At 42.6% G+C, this 15,040-nt stretch overlaps 1 protein-coding gene across 2 annotated transcripts in view; it reads left to right on the top strand.

Annotated features, from left to right (window-relative positions):
• Positions 1–687: 687 nt before the first annotated feature.
• SLC8A3 (solute carrier family 8 member A3) overlaps positions 688–15,040 on the top strand; it is a 236,999-nt gene continuing 222,646 nt past the window's right edge. For both annotated transcript variants that reach the window (XM_075844315.1, XM_075844314.1), the window contains exon 1: positions 688–1,058. The gene's annotated coding sequence lies outside the window, so the exon portion shown is untranslated. The remainder of the gene's footprint in view (positions 1,059–15,040) is intronic.

Here is a 15,040-nt window from a genome sequence, read left to right as displayed (position 1 = left end):
ATGTCCCAAGAAGTGACATGCACTTCTTTGACGCGGGCATCTTTTTTACGCACCGTCTTTCGACAGCGGCGCGTAAAAAAAATGACCGTCTGCACATAACATCGTAAAACCCATTCAAATGAATGGGCAGATGTCTGCCGACGCTTTCAAGCAGTATTTTCGGCCGTAATTCGAGGCGTAAAACGCCTGAATTACGTCCGTAAATAGTGCGTGTGAACATACCCTAATAATCACGTGGAAGTAATATTGTCCTGGTGCAAAATCCACATCTACAGAGCATGTTTTATGATCCTCTTCCCAAGTGCAGGCGATTTTGATTTGACTCTGGCGCAGTTTTCACATTGCCACTAAACCCCAGATTTACAACAGTATCTGCAATTACAGCATCTAGGGAACCACCTGCAGGGACCAGAACCAAGAGGCTCCCAGCTTCACTAAAGTCCACTCTACCACCCCTCAGTGTAGCACTGCTGTTCATGTTTTTGCTACAAATGTAACAGCTTTATTTATATTATACTCTATGAATCCATAACAAATCCAAACAATGTAGCCAGTGTACAACAGATGTCCTGGAGATTTTTGGTTGCAATGGGAAAGTTGCATTGGTTCTTTAGACACAGTCCCTCAGCAATCTCTGTTATACAGAGCATGTAAAAATTGTTAGATGCTCCCCCAGTGGAAGTCTGCATAACATGGCTGCTGATATTTTGCAACAGTGATATGTCCATGTAGTTTGGAATGAAAGGATGAGAAGAGACATGCAGATCAGTGCCCCCCTACCCACCACACAGAGTGCATGGCATTGGATTGACATCAGCAGCTCCTCTTCTTCCTCCTCTTGTGTTGTATCTTCACATGCACTTCCCTGCCTGCCCTGACAGCTGCAAAAGAGAGAAGAGAGAATTTTTAGCAAGTAAGGCAATTTGGAGTGACATGCAAACGATCCCTCCCCCTACCCAGGCACAGATTAACCAGGAGATGCAATGCAAGAACCCTGAGGAGCTGGATTGGGGAGCAACACCAAAAAGAAGACCAGCCTAGCAAGGATTGCAATAGGGGTAAGTGCCAGGCTATAGCCACATCTACCCAAACACAGACCTATATAGTGCATGCATCCACTGAGCAGGGTAGGATCCCCCAGTACTGTGTCTCTATAGCCTCCCACTATATGTCATGTATACATTGCTACATCTCTATACACACTATCCTGTCTCTCAATGCTGCACATTATTCCTATCATCACCCAGCTGCTGGTTGTGAAGCAGCTGAATGACTGACAATAGGGGTTCAGTCCTGAAATGTTTTCCTATTTATTGACAGTATGGAGAGCTAGAAGCCTATGGATGTATGGGCCAGCTGCAAAGGGTTAATGAGGTCTTTCCTCTTCATATCTAGCGTTAGTTATTTAATTAGTGTGTGTGGGGGGGGGGGGGGGGGGGGTGCACAGATCTGGATTAACTCTTTATAGCTAGAGCCATCCCAGGAGAGGAGGCTTTATTGCCCAAGGGGGTGACTTAACCCTGTACATTCCTTGGAGCCTATTGCATCAAGTATTGGAGCAAGTGGTGTACATTCTGGATTGCTGTAGCTAGGCAAAATACAAGGGGAGGGTGAAGCCAATGAACTCCTGAAATAAAAACTGTTCTAAGCTGTGGAGTGATGGGGGCATTAACCCTTCATTGGGGGGAGTTATTGCTATTCAGAAATACTGCATGAACTCCTGAGTATCTGGAAATCTGTGGATATATGTATATAATACTGAGATTGGCATGTACTGTATACAGCTGATGAAGTGCAGTGTTGTGTATACATTAATCCTTTTCTATACACCTCCTACAGTTTGTGTCTGATTTTCATTTAGCGCAAGTTGTGAATAGTTTATTTATCAACAGCCCCAAACTGTTATGTCCATGAAAAATATATCTCTCTCTCTATACAAATATATATATGTGTGTGTGTGTGTGTGTGTGTGTGTGTGTGTGTGTATATATATATATATATATATATATATATATGTGTGTGTGTGTATATGTATATATATATATATATATATATATATATCATATTGCATGCAGTAGTCCTGTGTGTGCCAGTGGGATAATTAACCCTTTGTTGCTGCTGCTTTGAACTTGTACAATTGTTTTTTTGGTTTCTATATTGCCATATCAAAGTAATGTAATGAGGTCTATGTTGCAGGCCGGTGGACTGTTAACCCTTTCGACCTCATTTTTCACTATGCACCACATGGTACGGTCAGATTTTGCAATGAATCACATACTGGACTTTCTGTTTGGAATTTCCGGTGCTGTAATCCAAATAATTTACAGTCTATTCTGAAATGTATAAAAAGGACTATTCTTTATTTATACTCACAGATGATATATTTGAGTCCCCCCTCGGGTCGTATTTTGGCTAATAGGTGTGCCCCAGTTTATTTTGCAAAAAGCGGATGATCCCATTCATGCAATGGTACATCCCAGGGACCAGCAGAATAATGTTCTGAGGCCCAATAAATCTAAGGATCTGGGACGTTCCTGTAGCGTCTGGATCACCTGGCCGGACAGCACGATGGATGTTTGCCATTCTAAGTGCAGATTTAAATGAACTGGAATAAATATGTTGAATCGCATATTTCCTTTGAACACACATTAATTTTATCATACTATTTAGAAGGTGTGCTCGGCCTGCGTGCTGTTTTACCGCGTATTGGCGCCTGGTTCTCAGGTATGCGGGAACGACCGTCTGAATGTACCTTAGGCCGGGTTCCCACATAGCATAAACGTTGCAGAATATCCACAACGGAATTCTGTTTGGAAATTCCGCAGCATTCACAGAAGCAGCAAAGTGAATGAGATTTAGAAAATCTCATGCCCACGCAGTGGAAAAAAGACCTGCTGAAAAGCCATGTGGAAAGTGTTCTGCGGTGCAATTCTCAAGTCTGCAGCATGTTTATTTATGCTGCGGGTTCTTTGTGGAGATATTGCGTGTGTGGCCCATAGACTTCAATGGGGAGCATAAATTCTGCAACAGATTTGTAGAAACTCAGCAAAAAACGCTGGAAATCCGCAGGTGCACATATACTTTGCTATAATCAATATTTAAAACTAAATCCGACCTGGAACCTGCAGCACTTTTGGTCCGAAAAACCGTACCACATCATGGTGCGTTTTTTCGAACGCTCATACTTACCCCCTGGCCCTCTTCTCTGCGCGTAGTCCGGCCTCCTGGGATGACACTGCAGGCCATGTGATGCTGCAGCCTGTGATTGGCTGCAGCGGAAGGAGGACAGACTTATGGGTGTTTTCTTTTTTTTTTTCGATTTTAGTTGAGTTGCGATTTTTGCGGCATATGCGTCGCGAATCCACCCCAAAATTCGCAACACATTGCTGTTTTGCATCCCCATTAAATTCAATTGGGAAAACCCGCAGCCGAAAATTAACGTAAATGCAGCATAAATTGACATGCTGCGGATTTATATTCCGCACCGCAGGTCAATTTATTAACGTTTACGCTGCGTTTTTTTCCCGCAGCGTGGGCATGAGATTTTCTAAAGCTCATCTACTTTGCTGCTACTGAAAATGCTGCAGAATTTTCACACATAATTCCGTTGCAGAGTTTCCACAGCATCTATGCTACGTGGGATCCTGGCCTTAGGCTGGGTTTCCACAGTGCAGATTTTGCATGTATTTTTTTTAAGCCAAAACCAGGAATGGAACCTAAACAGAAGAAATATATAAAGGAAGGCCTAGTTCTGCTCCCCTGGATCCAATTCTGGGTTTGGCTTGCAAAATGCAGGCAAAATCTGCAGCAAATCTGCGCTGTGGGAACCCAGTCTTAGGCTTTCTTCATACAAAAAAACGCAATTAAAAAGTTTTTTGTAAAATAATACATACGATATTGAAGGCACTTTCTGCTAATATTGTGTTTTACTACCATAGTTTTTTTTTTTGCTTTAGGCGGCGTTTTTCACATTGCATATAATGTGATTCAAAGATGATGTGATACAAAGATTCCTCTTTGCAGCACATACTTTATTCTAAAAAAAAAAAACGCCACCGAAAATGCCATAATAAAAACATAGCACACATTGTCACTTGCATTTAAAAAAAAAAAATGTTAAATCATGTTGTGTTTTTAACCTGCCAAATCCAGGGTTAATTCGATTTTGGAAAAATGCCTCTGATCTAAAAAATGCAAGTGAAAAGAAAACCATCTAAAAAAATGCATTTCCACATTGACTTCAAGCTAATATCTGGCCGCAGAACGTGGCGGTTTTCCTAAAAACACTATATGGAAATCCACCCTTCTAGGCCCTGTTCACACAGTGGAAAATTTTGCCTCCCATTCATTTCAATGAGAGTCGTATGCTTTTTTTTTTTTACAGCTAGCTGATTCTTTTTTTTTCAGCTAGGGGGAAAAAGAAGCATCCTGCTCGATCCTTGGGCAGATTTCACCGAACCTCCCATTGAAGACAATGGGAGGATGAATCTTCCTGCGGCAGATTTTGCAGGGGGACACGCCACACAAAATCCACCCTGTGAACTGACCCTTACATGGTTGTTGTTTTTTTTGCTACGGAATACCTACAGTGTCTTACTACTAGGAAAGCGGGAATAAGGAGTGCTAATCTTATATATATTTCAAAAGTTTGTTTGAAGCCCGATTTTTCATTGGTTTAAAATGGATCATACTAACAGGATGTGCCAAGGGGGAAGTTGTCTTTATTCCTACATAATATTGATGGTTATGGATTCTTTTTATGATCTCCAACCTCTAATAACACACACTTCTTATGTACCATTTATTATTATTATAAGTGGGGCAAACATTGCGGTTATCGCACACACCACTACACACATTCACGTACCCTGGAGCTGCATCGTTTCTCTGTTATTGGACTTGAGGCGTCCGCCGTCCGTCGTAATGCGCATGCGCTGGGAGCCGCGCCGTGTTTCTCCTGGTGTCAGCCACGGCACATGCGCACTGTGTATGGGAGGTGTGGTGCTTTGTCTTGCCCCCGGCCGTCGCATTGGGCATGTGCGGAGGGCCGCGATGTGGGGCGGCCCAGGCGCGTGCGCGTTGTGCATGTGCGGGGGGTGTTCTTGTGCTGCACTGGGCGTGCGCGGAGTCCCGCGTCATGCAACATGGCGTCGGTGTCTGACGCATGCGCATGGCGCTCTGAAGGATGCCATTTAGTCAACCTCCCGAGCAACGCCGGGTATAAAAGCTAGTAATATGTATGGATCTATACCGCGTTCCAAATTATTATGCAAATGTTATTTTTCGCTGATTTTAAATAAATAGTCGATGCAAATGACAGTCAGTATAATCTTCAAGCCATCAACAGTTGGAGTATAATGCGAATTTTATTGAACAAATCTCCTAATGATAACAGATTTTTTTTTAGAAGTAAAAACTCAAAATTCACTGTTTCAAATTATTATGCACAACAGAGATCAAAACATTTTAAAGGTTGTAAAGAGAACTAAAATGGTCATTTGTTGAATTTGCAGCATCAGGAGGTCATATTTACAGAAATCAAAAGCTCTTTTAATAAAAAAAAAGTTAGCAGGCCAAGTTACATGTTAACATAGGACCCCTTCTTTGATATCACCTTTACAATTCTTGCATCCATTGAATTTGTGAGTATTTGGACAGTTTCTGCTTGAATATCTTGGCAGGATGTCAGAATAGCCTCCCAGAGCGTCTGTTTTGATGTGAACTGCCTCCCACCCTCATAGATATTTTTCTTGAGGATGCTCCAAAGGTTCTCAATAGGGTTGAGGTCAGGGGAACATGGGGGCCACACCATGAGTTTCTCTCCTTTTATGCCCATAGCAGCCAATGACACAGAGGTATTCTTTGCAGCATGAGATGGTGCATTGTCATGCATGAAGATAATTTTGCTACGGAAGGCACGGTTCTTCTTTTTGTACCACGGAAGAAAGTGGTCAGTCATAAATGCTATGTACTTTACAGAGGTCATTTTCACATCGTCAGGGACCCTAAAGGGGCCTACCAACTCTCTCCCCATGATTCCAGCCCAAAACATGACTCCGCCACCCCCTTGCTGACGTCACAGCCTTGTTGGGACATGGTGGCCATTCACCAACCATCCACTACTCCATCCATCTGGACCATCCATGGTTGCACGGCACTCATCAGTAAAAAACACGGTTTGAAAATTAGTCTTCATGTATTTCTGAGCATTGTTTAGGCGTGGCCGAATAATAGCTTTATGCACACTTGCAAACCTCTGGAGGATCCTACACCCTGAGGTTCACGGGACTCCAGAGGCACCAGCGGCTTCAAATATCTGTTTGCTGCTTTGCAATGGCATTTTAGCAGCTGCTCTCCTAATCCTATTAATTTGTCTGGCAGAAACCTTCCTCATTATGCCTTTATCTGAACGAACCCGTCTGTGCTCTGAATCAGCCACAAATCTTTTCACAGTACGATGATCATGCTTAAGTTTTCTTGAAATATCCATTGTTTTCATACCTTGTCCAAGGTATTGCACTATTTCACGCTTTTCGGCAGCAGAGAGATCCTTTTTCTTTCCCATATTGCTTGAAACTTGTGGCCTGCTTAATAATGTGGAACGTCCTTCTTAAGTAGTTTTCCTTTGATTGGGCACACCTGGCAAACTAATTATCACAGGTGTCTGAGATTGATTACAATGATCCAAAGAGCCCTAAGACACAATACCATCCATGAGTTTAATTGAAAAACGAATAATTAAATGTTTATGACGCTTAAATCCAATGTGCATAATAATTTGGAACACGGTGTAAGTTTCCTATTAGGGAATTCCATCCTGAGCAAGTTTATAATATAATGTTACCATAAGTTTACTGCTGTGATACCATTAAGCACATCACAACAGCCCCATAACCCTTTCATTGACAGAAAATAAGCTACTGTAGACAGCACCTGTATTCTGCTGACGGCATGTACAATGAAGTGGATGGTAGATTGCTTTCCCCCTTTCCTACCCTGTTCTATTTTTAGAATCGCATTGGCTCATTGCTCACATGTAATTCCCTAATTAAATAGCAAAGTTCACGTCATAGAATCATGTCAGAAGATGCCATTGTGGGGGTCCGGGTCTGAAACCCTCATTGGGGCAACAACATGACTGCTGTAGTGATCTAAATGCGGTTAATGAAGCTCATGGGTCCTGGTGTTTGCAGCCGTAATACCAACACGAATATGCGTAGGTATTATGTTTGTTTTTTTAAATAGGCCTTCCTGTGTTCAGCGTAATATTGGATGTATATTCCCTGAAAAAAATTAGGGTCTGCGTTACTCTGAAGAAATTCAGTTCTATAAATTTGCAGTAATAGAAATATCTGGCACATGGGAGTCCCATCATCCCCCCCCCCCCCACCAATGTAATTTCTGACTAGATTGTAAGCTATAGTTATCAAGTGCTTCACTAACATCAGAACCAATGTATTGAACTTCTGTGATTTAGTAAAGCGCCATAGAATATTGCCCAGGTGGGGGATTACTTAACCCTCTAAATGCCCAGGGGGCATTTAACAAGAGTAGTCAAAGGAAAAAATGGATAAAGATCTTTTAAGAGAACGCAATTGTAAATTCCAAAGAGCTGTCAGGAGGAACAAAGACCAATACTACAACATCTATAGAGATCTTTAAGATTGAAACAAGCAAGGATTGTTTTCCAGAAGATCCATGAGATTAATAAGAAAACTCAGCCTCAAATGCGTATGCTGAAAGATGAAGTACACGCTAAGGCTGGGTTCCCATGGGTCGGTTACGCTGCATAAAAACTGTGCAGTGTATCCGACCTGGAACCCACAGTACATTCCGTCTGAAAAACGTTTCTTCGGCTGTAATTTCCGCTACGGAAAGTTGTGATGGGGGAAAAAAACAAAACGTTCATACTTACCCCTCCCTTTCTTATGCGCGTAGTCCGGCTTTCTAAGATGACGTTGCAGCCCATGTGACGCTGCAGCCTGTGATTGGCTGCAGCGGTCACATGGGATATAACGTCATCCCAGGAGGCCGGACTACAGGAAGAAGGAGAGAGTTCGGGTAAGTATGTTTTTTTTTTTTTCACGAGTTGCAATTTTTGCGGCAGAACCTCTGCTATTCTGCTGCAAAAGTTGCAACACATGGCTTTCTGTTGCGGGTTTTGCATCTCCATTGATTTCAACCCGCAACAGAAAAGCAACGAAAACGCAGCATAAATTGATATGCTGCGGATTGATATTCCGCACCACAGGTAAATTTATTAACATTTACGCTGCGGTTTTTTCCGCAGCGTGGGCATGAGATTTTCTAAATCTCATCCACTTTGCTGCTACTGTAAATGCTGTGGAATTTTATCACAGAATTCTGTTGCGGAAATGCTGCAGCGTTTATGCTACGTGGGAACCTGGCCTAAGTGTGTCCATAGGCTTTTATTGACAGAAGGAAGTCCAAAAAGTGTCCTTTTGTCCTGCGTCTGGTCGGTATACTGCAGTATACCGCCAGAAAAAAAGTATGGAATAGCGTAGTTTATAGTATCCTGTAAAAAGAAGTATACGTTTAAAATGTCACAGTCCTCCAGTGACGTCACTGTTCATGTATGGACCTTTATCACTGGAACTTCCACAGGCGACCCTATGCTGCGAGAGGCAGCCGATGACTGTATCGGAAAGGAGAGGATTGACGAAATAGGGATTGGTGGGAAGAGCAGTGACATCAACAGCAGCGGGATGATGGGGAAACAGTGCCCACCTATTCTTTATCCCCCGCGCATAGCAAGCCTCCCATCGCCAGAGGGCATTCTTCTGTTGATTGTACAGCGAAAGACAGAAGGGAAAGTACCATTAGGACTGGAGTGAGTGTGTCCCTGAGCCGTGCTGCTTCTTCTGGCGCCAGTTCCAAGGAGGTGGGGCAGCTTTCAATACTGCTCCCACCGCAGTGACCCTGCCCCCTCCTTCCATGTCTCCAGACTGAGCTTTGAGATTCAGAGGGGACTCCGTCCAGTTAGGCAACAGTGAGCTGCTGGGGAAGCATATATAGTAACTGTCCATATATGGACAGTTCCATATATGCTTTCCCAGCACTTCCAGAGCCGTAACTGGCCATATATGGTAACTTTACATATACAGACGGTTATGAATGGCGTTTCCCTGAGAAGATTCCAGAGTAGAGAACTGTTTAGAAGGAGCGATTGCTGTTTCACATAATGGATGGAGTGGAGAATGGCTGGCTGTGTGGGTGATGTTTCCAAGTGTATGCTATACAGTAGGATATGTTGCAGCTTTCTGTCGGGGCTATTAGTTGGGAGTCCTCCCGACATATACTTAAGACAGAAGTTTGAAAACTAAAGAACCTTTAGTGTTGGAAGATGGATTCTGAATGACTTTGAATTCATTTCCAAAAAGAAAAGCCACTGAAAATGATGGCATTGCAGCAAAAGAACTACAAGCAACTGAAAAAGAGCCAAAGTGCTGACAAAACTATGCCAACAAATCTGGAAAACCACCCAATGGCCAACAGATTGGTAGAGGTCTTTTTATATCCCAAATCCCAAAAAGGAGACTTGAAAAGATGTGCAAACTACCGTCCAATTTACTAGAACCATACATCTAAATGGAAATACTTGATGTAAAAGCAGGATGTAGAAAAGCAGAGGAAGAGGACATCTCATTGCAGATACATGCTGGATAATCGAAACAGCCATGGAATGCAAGAAGCTAGTCAACATGTGCTTCATTGACCTCAGCAAAGTCTTTGACTGTGTTGAATATGTCAAATTATGGAATGTCTTTGGAAAATGGGACTACCTGAACATCTAATAGTTCTTATGAGCAACCTCTACACAGGTCAGAAAGCCACAGTCATGAACCTAGATTGGCAAATTAGTTAGACAAGGCTACGTACTGTCCCCATAGGTCTTAAACCTCAATGTCGAAGACATAATGAAAGAGGCAGGACTAGAGGAAGATTGGTTCAACATTCAAGATTGGTGGAAGAATCAACAACTTTCGATATGCCGATGGCACCAGACTTCTAGCTAAAAATGAGCTTTTGAAAGAGCTTAAGATCCTTATAAGGAAAGTTAAAGATAAGACTAAAAAGATGGGCCATTTGTCAAATATGAAGAAAACATAGGTTATGTCAACAGGCAGCACAGCTAACTCTATAGTTAATGGAGAAGACATAGAAGTAGTACACCGCTTTTGCTTACTTGGATAGATAATTAACAAGGGATCTAACAGCCAAGAAATAATATACAAACTGGCTAGAACGAGGTTGAAAGATCCTCAAACGTAATGATGTGTCTCTAAATACAAAGCTTAGAATGGTCGAGGCCATGGTATTCTCCGTAGCTCTCCATGGAGGTGAAATCTGGACAATGAAGAAGAGGGACAGGAAATGTTATGATGCCTTTGAAATCTTGCGTTGGTGAAGACTTCTAAGAGTGCCGAGGACAGAAAAGAAAACAGGCAGATGGATAAACCAAATCAGACCCTACCTTTCACTTGAAGAGTAATTGTCCGGCCTGAAGCTGTCTTATTTTGGACATACTATGATGAGACTAACTTAGGCTATGTTCACACCTGTGTCGGGCCTTTCCTTTGGTCTGCTATGTCAGAGGAGTAGAAGAAGGGCGTAATCGAAGTGCCGTTTTCTTTGCACCACGGACACCTCCGGCGGCCAACGGAACCCGTTGACTTTAATGGGTTCTGGCGACTTTCCGTCGGTGTGTCCGTGGTTTTACCGGAAACCGTAGTGTAGCCTCCATGCAGTTGTGAACCGGTCATTAACTCGAAATGGCATTCATGCTTGAAAAAGGGGAAGAGGAAGACCAGGTAGGAAACAATCACAGGAATTCTAAACATGCCCCTTAACAGACTGAAGACTCAAACAGTAGAAAGGACATTATGGAGAAACACTATCCACGTGGTCTCCAGGAAACGACTAGGCATTTTTTATTCTTTAATAAATAGTTCAGTCAGTGTGTTTGTTGCAACTTTATAATTAGTCTTTATTAAAAATTCATTTTACTTTTTGAGATACAGCTTCTTTGTATTCTCTATATAGAACAGCTGTATCTTTCGTTTTCACCTGAATCCATCAGTCCTGCGGACCTCACGGGAGCAGGATTTAGCGCTACATACAGGTGCTCTGTATGCAGAATACAGAGCAGCTGTATCTAAAAAAGTAAAATACATTTTTAATAAAGACTCATTATAAAGTTACACCAAACACACCCTGTTGTTTATTTTTTTTTAAAAATTGCTTGTCAAAGTTTTACACAGCGTTTAATGCAACTGAGTGATGGCTGTTAAAAAACGTCCGTCACACAGCCAATTATCCCATTCGTGTGAATAAGGCTTTACTCAGGGGATAAGGAACGGAGAACAAAAAAATTGATACTTTTGAGTATTTCATAATATTTGTTTGGCAAGTGGGCTCTTAAAGGTACGGTATGGCTGGTTTCATCCACGGTAGTTTTCTGTATTTTTTTTTGTGCCATTCTAAATAATGTTTTTGAGGTGTTTTTTTTTGCAGTCAGATGTTGCATTAAAGTCTATAGTAAATTATAAAAAGCACTACACCTACTGCGTTTTTGATTGTGGCATTTTTGTCGCATCTTTGTGGTCAGTGGCGTTTTTTCCAAACTTGCCCTGGGGGGCTTAAAACACGTTGTAATATTTTAAAACATACTGGCGTTATGAAATGCATACTGGCGTTATGAATACCCAGAAAAACCACTGTGTGAAGGAAACCCAACCTATTCTCAAATAAATTTCAGAAAGGATCCTGGTACATTTTTAGGAGGGTTTACAAAAAGCAGGACCAAGGACTGGCAGCAGAAAACTGCTGGTTTCTTAGTGCTGGGCAGGTTTGGGGAGGGGGGGTGACAAACTTGTCCATTGCACAGGACCCCACAGTCCTTTTTTAGAACATGCGAGTACTGACAATGAATTTTTTTACAGTTGCTATATGCAGACGTTGATATTATGCATAGACGTGCAACATCTCATAGAAAGTGTGGAGAATTAGGACTGCTGTGGAGACTGTTAGGGCTCATTCACACGACCAGTGTTTTATTTAGTGTCCTACTCATTTTTTTGCGAATGGCATACAGAACCATTTATTTCTATGGGGATCCGTGTGTCCGTTCTTCAAAATTATAGAACATGTCCTATTCTTGTCCATGTTTGTAATCCGACTCAACCATTCTAGTGTATGAGTCTGCACACAAAAACAAAAACGGAAAGCATGCGGAAGCCACTAGGATCCGTGTTTTGTGGTCCGCAAACAAACAGTCCTGTAAATGATGCCGAAGTGTAAGGCATGTGCAGTTAACATAACAGCGGGACGCTTTCCAGTCTCTAGGTTCGATGGCTGGACATGTGCAACAGAGAGTGTGATCACGCATGAGTGAGATTATGTATTTTGAGGGTTTTTTATGCTGTATTAATTGATTATTGCTGTAACATGGAAATGATTAGATCATATTCACTATATATATATATATATATATATTTATTTATTTTTTTTCCTGTTGCACTGATAACTTGCTTTAGAAAGGATCAGTTGTGGGCCGAAAACTCGCGTGGACATGTGCAGAATTAACCAGCTTTGCTTTTCGTAATTGAAGACTGCGTGCCGTTACCTTTTTCTATTTGCTGCCCGACAAAAGAAAGAACTGTGTGGCGGTTATTTTACAGCCGTCTTCTCTTGCTCTGTGGTTAAGCGTAGTGGTTAAGCGGGCCGCAAAACCACAGAATCGTTGCGGTCCATTTGTCCACAAAAAAAGTTTGTTGTGCATCCATCTGCCATCAGGATTCACGGATCCGACAAAAAAACAAAAACCGGATGTCACCAGTTTGTGCAGCCGGACCGTAAAATGACTTTTCCTGATATTTTTGCGGCCCCCACACCGATCCGTGTACATCTTGGTCGTGTGCATGGAGCCATAGAAATGAATGGGTCCGTGTGCTATTCATAAAATTGCGGATAGCACACAGACAAAAAACTACGGTCGTGTTCATGATGCCTTAATGGAGTGTTGTAGCAATTACTGAAGGATCCTCCTGCCCGCAGGAACAACTGAGTGATTGCTGATGCTGAGGGAAGGATTTTTGGCTGATGCCCTGCACCTGCAAATAATTCTGCATCACCACAGTGAGCTATAGCACTGGTGATAGCAAAAATATTAGTTTGTAGTTTTTCTATTTCTCAACCGTATAAGGTTGTGTACACATACAGTACTATACTTCCCTGTTTAAGATTCGTCTGTGGTTTTCATCTCTTTCTGGAATGCTGGGTGACCACCTGTATGATTCCAACACAACTCCCAGAAGGGTTATCCCAACTTTCAACCTAATGCTACATCAATACCTGCCAACTGTCCAGTTTTTTGTGGGACTGTCCCATAAACGGGCTTATGGGGAATATTAATGAAATGGATGACTGATACTTCTCCTTTGTTTTGCATCAAAAATTTCCACAAAAACGGCATGTGTGATTCAGCCTCATAGAGTATTTGAAAATGGATTTTTCTAAACCAGGCAACCCCTTTACTTCAGTGATATTTCCATGGATTTTTCCCTGACCACATCTGTTTTTTCTTTTTTCCAATATTGATTAACTACCGAGTAGAATTCAGTTAATTAAACATATAATTATCGATGTGCATGAAAGCCTACCGCTCTGTATGCACCAGGCCAGCTCAGGTGTATTCATATATGATGTTTGCTGCAACGTGATCATAACATGTCAATACACCCTAAGGCCTCATTTACACGAGCGTGTGCGTTTTGCGTGCGCAAAAAACGCTGCGTTTTGCGTGTGCGCAAAAGGCACTTGACAGCTCCGTGTGTCATCCGTGTATGATGCGCGGCTGCGTGATTTTCGCGCAGCCGCCATCATAGAGATGAGGCTAGTCGACGTCAGTCACTGTCCATGGTGCTGAAAGAGTTAACTGATCGGCAGTAACTCTTTCAGCACCCTCGACAGTGCATTCCGATCACCATATCGAGTAACCTGTTGAAAAAAAAAGAGGTTCGTACTTACCGAGAACTTCCCGGCCGTTGCCTTGGTGACGCGTCCTTGGTGACGCGCCTCTCTTGACATCTGGCCCCACCTCTCTGGATGACGCGGCAGTCCATGTGACCGCTGCAGCCTGTGCTTGGCTTGTGATTGGCTGCAGCTGTCACTTGGACTGAATTGTCATCCCGGGAGGTCAGACTGGAGGAAAAAGCCGGGAGTTATCGGTAAGTCAGAACTTTTTTTTTTTTTTTACACGTTCACGTATATTGTGATCGGAAGTCACTGTCCAGGGTGCTGAAACAGTTTAACTCTTTCAGCACCCTGCACAGTGACTGTCTCCTGCCGGGTTCGGTCAAAACTAGTTCGGCCGAACCCGGTAAAGGTCGGTTCGCTCATGTGTAAGACACTCCGTTCGGATGTTTGTAAACAGAAAAGCACGTGGTGCTTTTCTGTTTACATTCAGTTTGACAGCTCTTGCGCGAATCACGCAGTTTGCGCGGAAGTGCTTCCGTGCGACCTTCGTGGTTTTCACGCACCCATTGACTTCAATGGGTGCGTGATGCGCGAAAAACTCAGAATTTTAGAACATGTCATGAGTTTTACGCAACGCACTCGCGCTGCGCAAAATTCACGCATCGTCTGCACTGCCCCATAGAGTAATATAGGTGCGTACGACACGCGTGAAAAGCACGCGCGTCGCACACGCGTATATTACGCTCGTGTAAATGAGGCCTAAGGGTCAGTTCACACTTAGAGTAAATAATGCGGAATATCCGCAACGGGATTTGTTGCAGCAAATACAGTAGCAGCAAAGCAAAACAAATCTTATCCACATGCTGTGTAAATACTGAGCGGAAAAAATTTCCGCTCAGAAATTGACCAGTAGTGCAGAATTTTATTCCACAGCATGTCTCTTGTATTTACGTGGATGCTGCTTTATTTGTTGCATATTTTCCCTATTGAATTCAATGGGGAGGTAAAACCCACAACAAATTGCAGTTGTTTGCGTTTTGAC

This window comes from Rhinoderma darwinii, chromosome 12, assembly GCF_050947455.1.
Source record: "Rhinoderma darwinii isolate aRhiDar2 chromosome 12, aRhiDar2.hap1, whole genome shotgun sequence".
NCBI lineage: Eukaryota > Metazoa > Chordata > Amphibia > Anura > Rhinodermatidae > Rhinoderma > Rhinoderma darwinii.
Note: the sequence above shows the minus strand (reverse complement) of the source record. Positions and strands in the feature narration are given on the sequence as shown.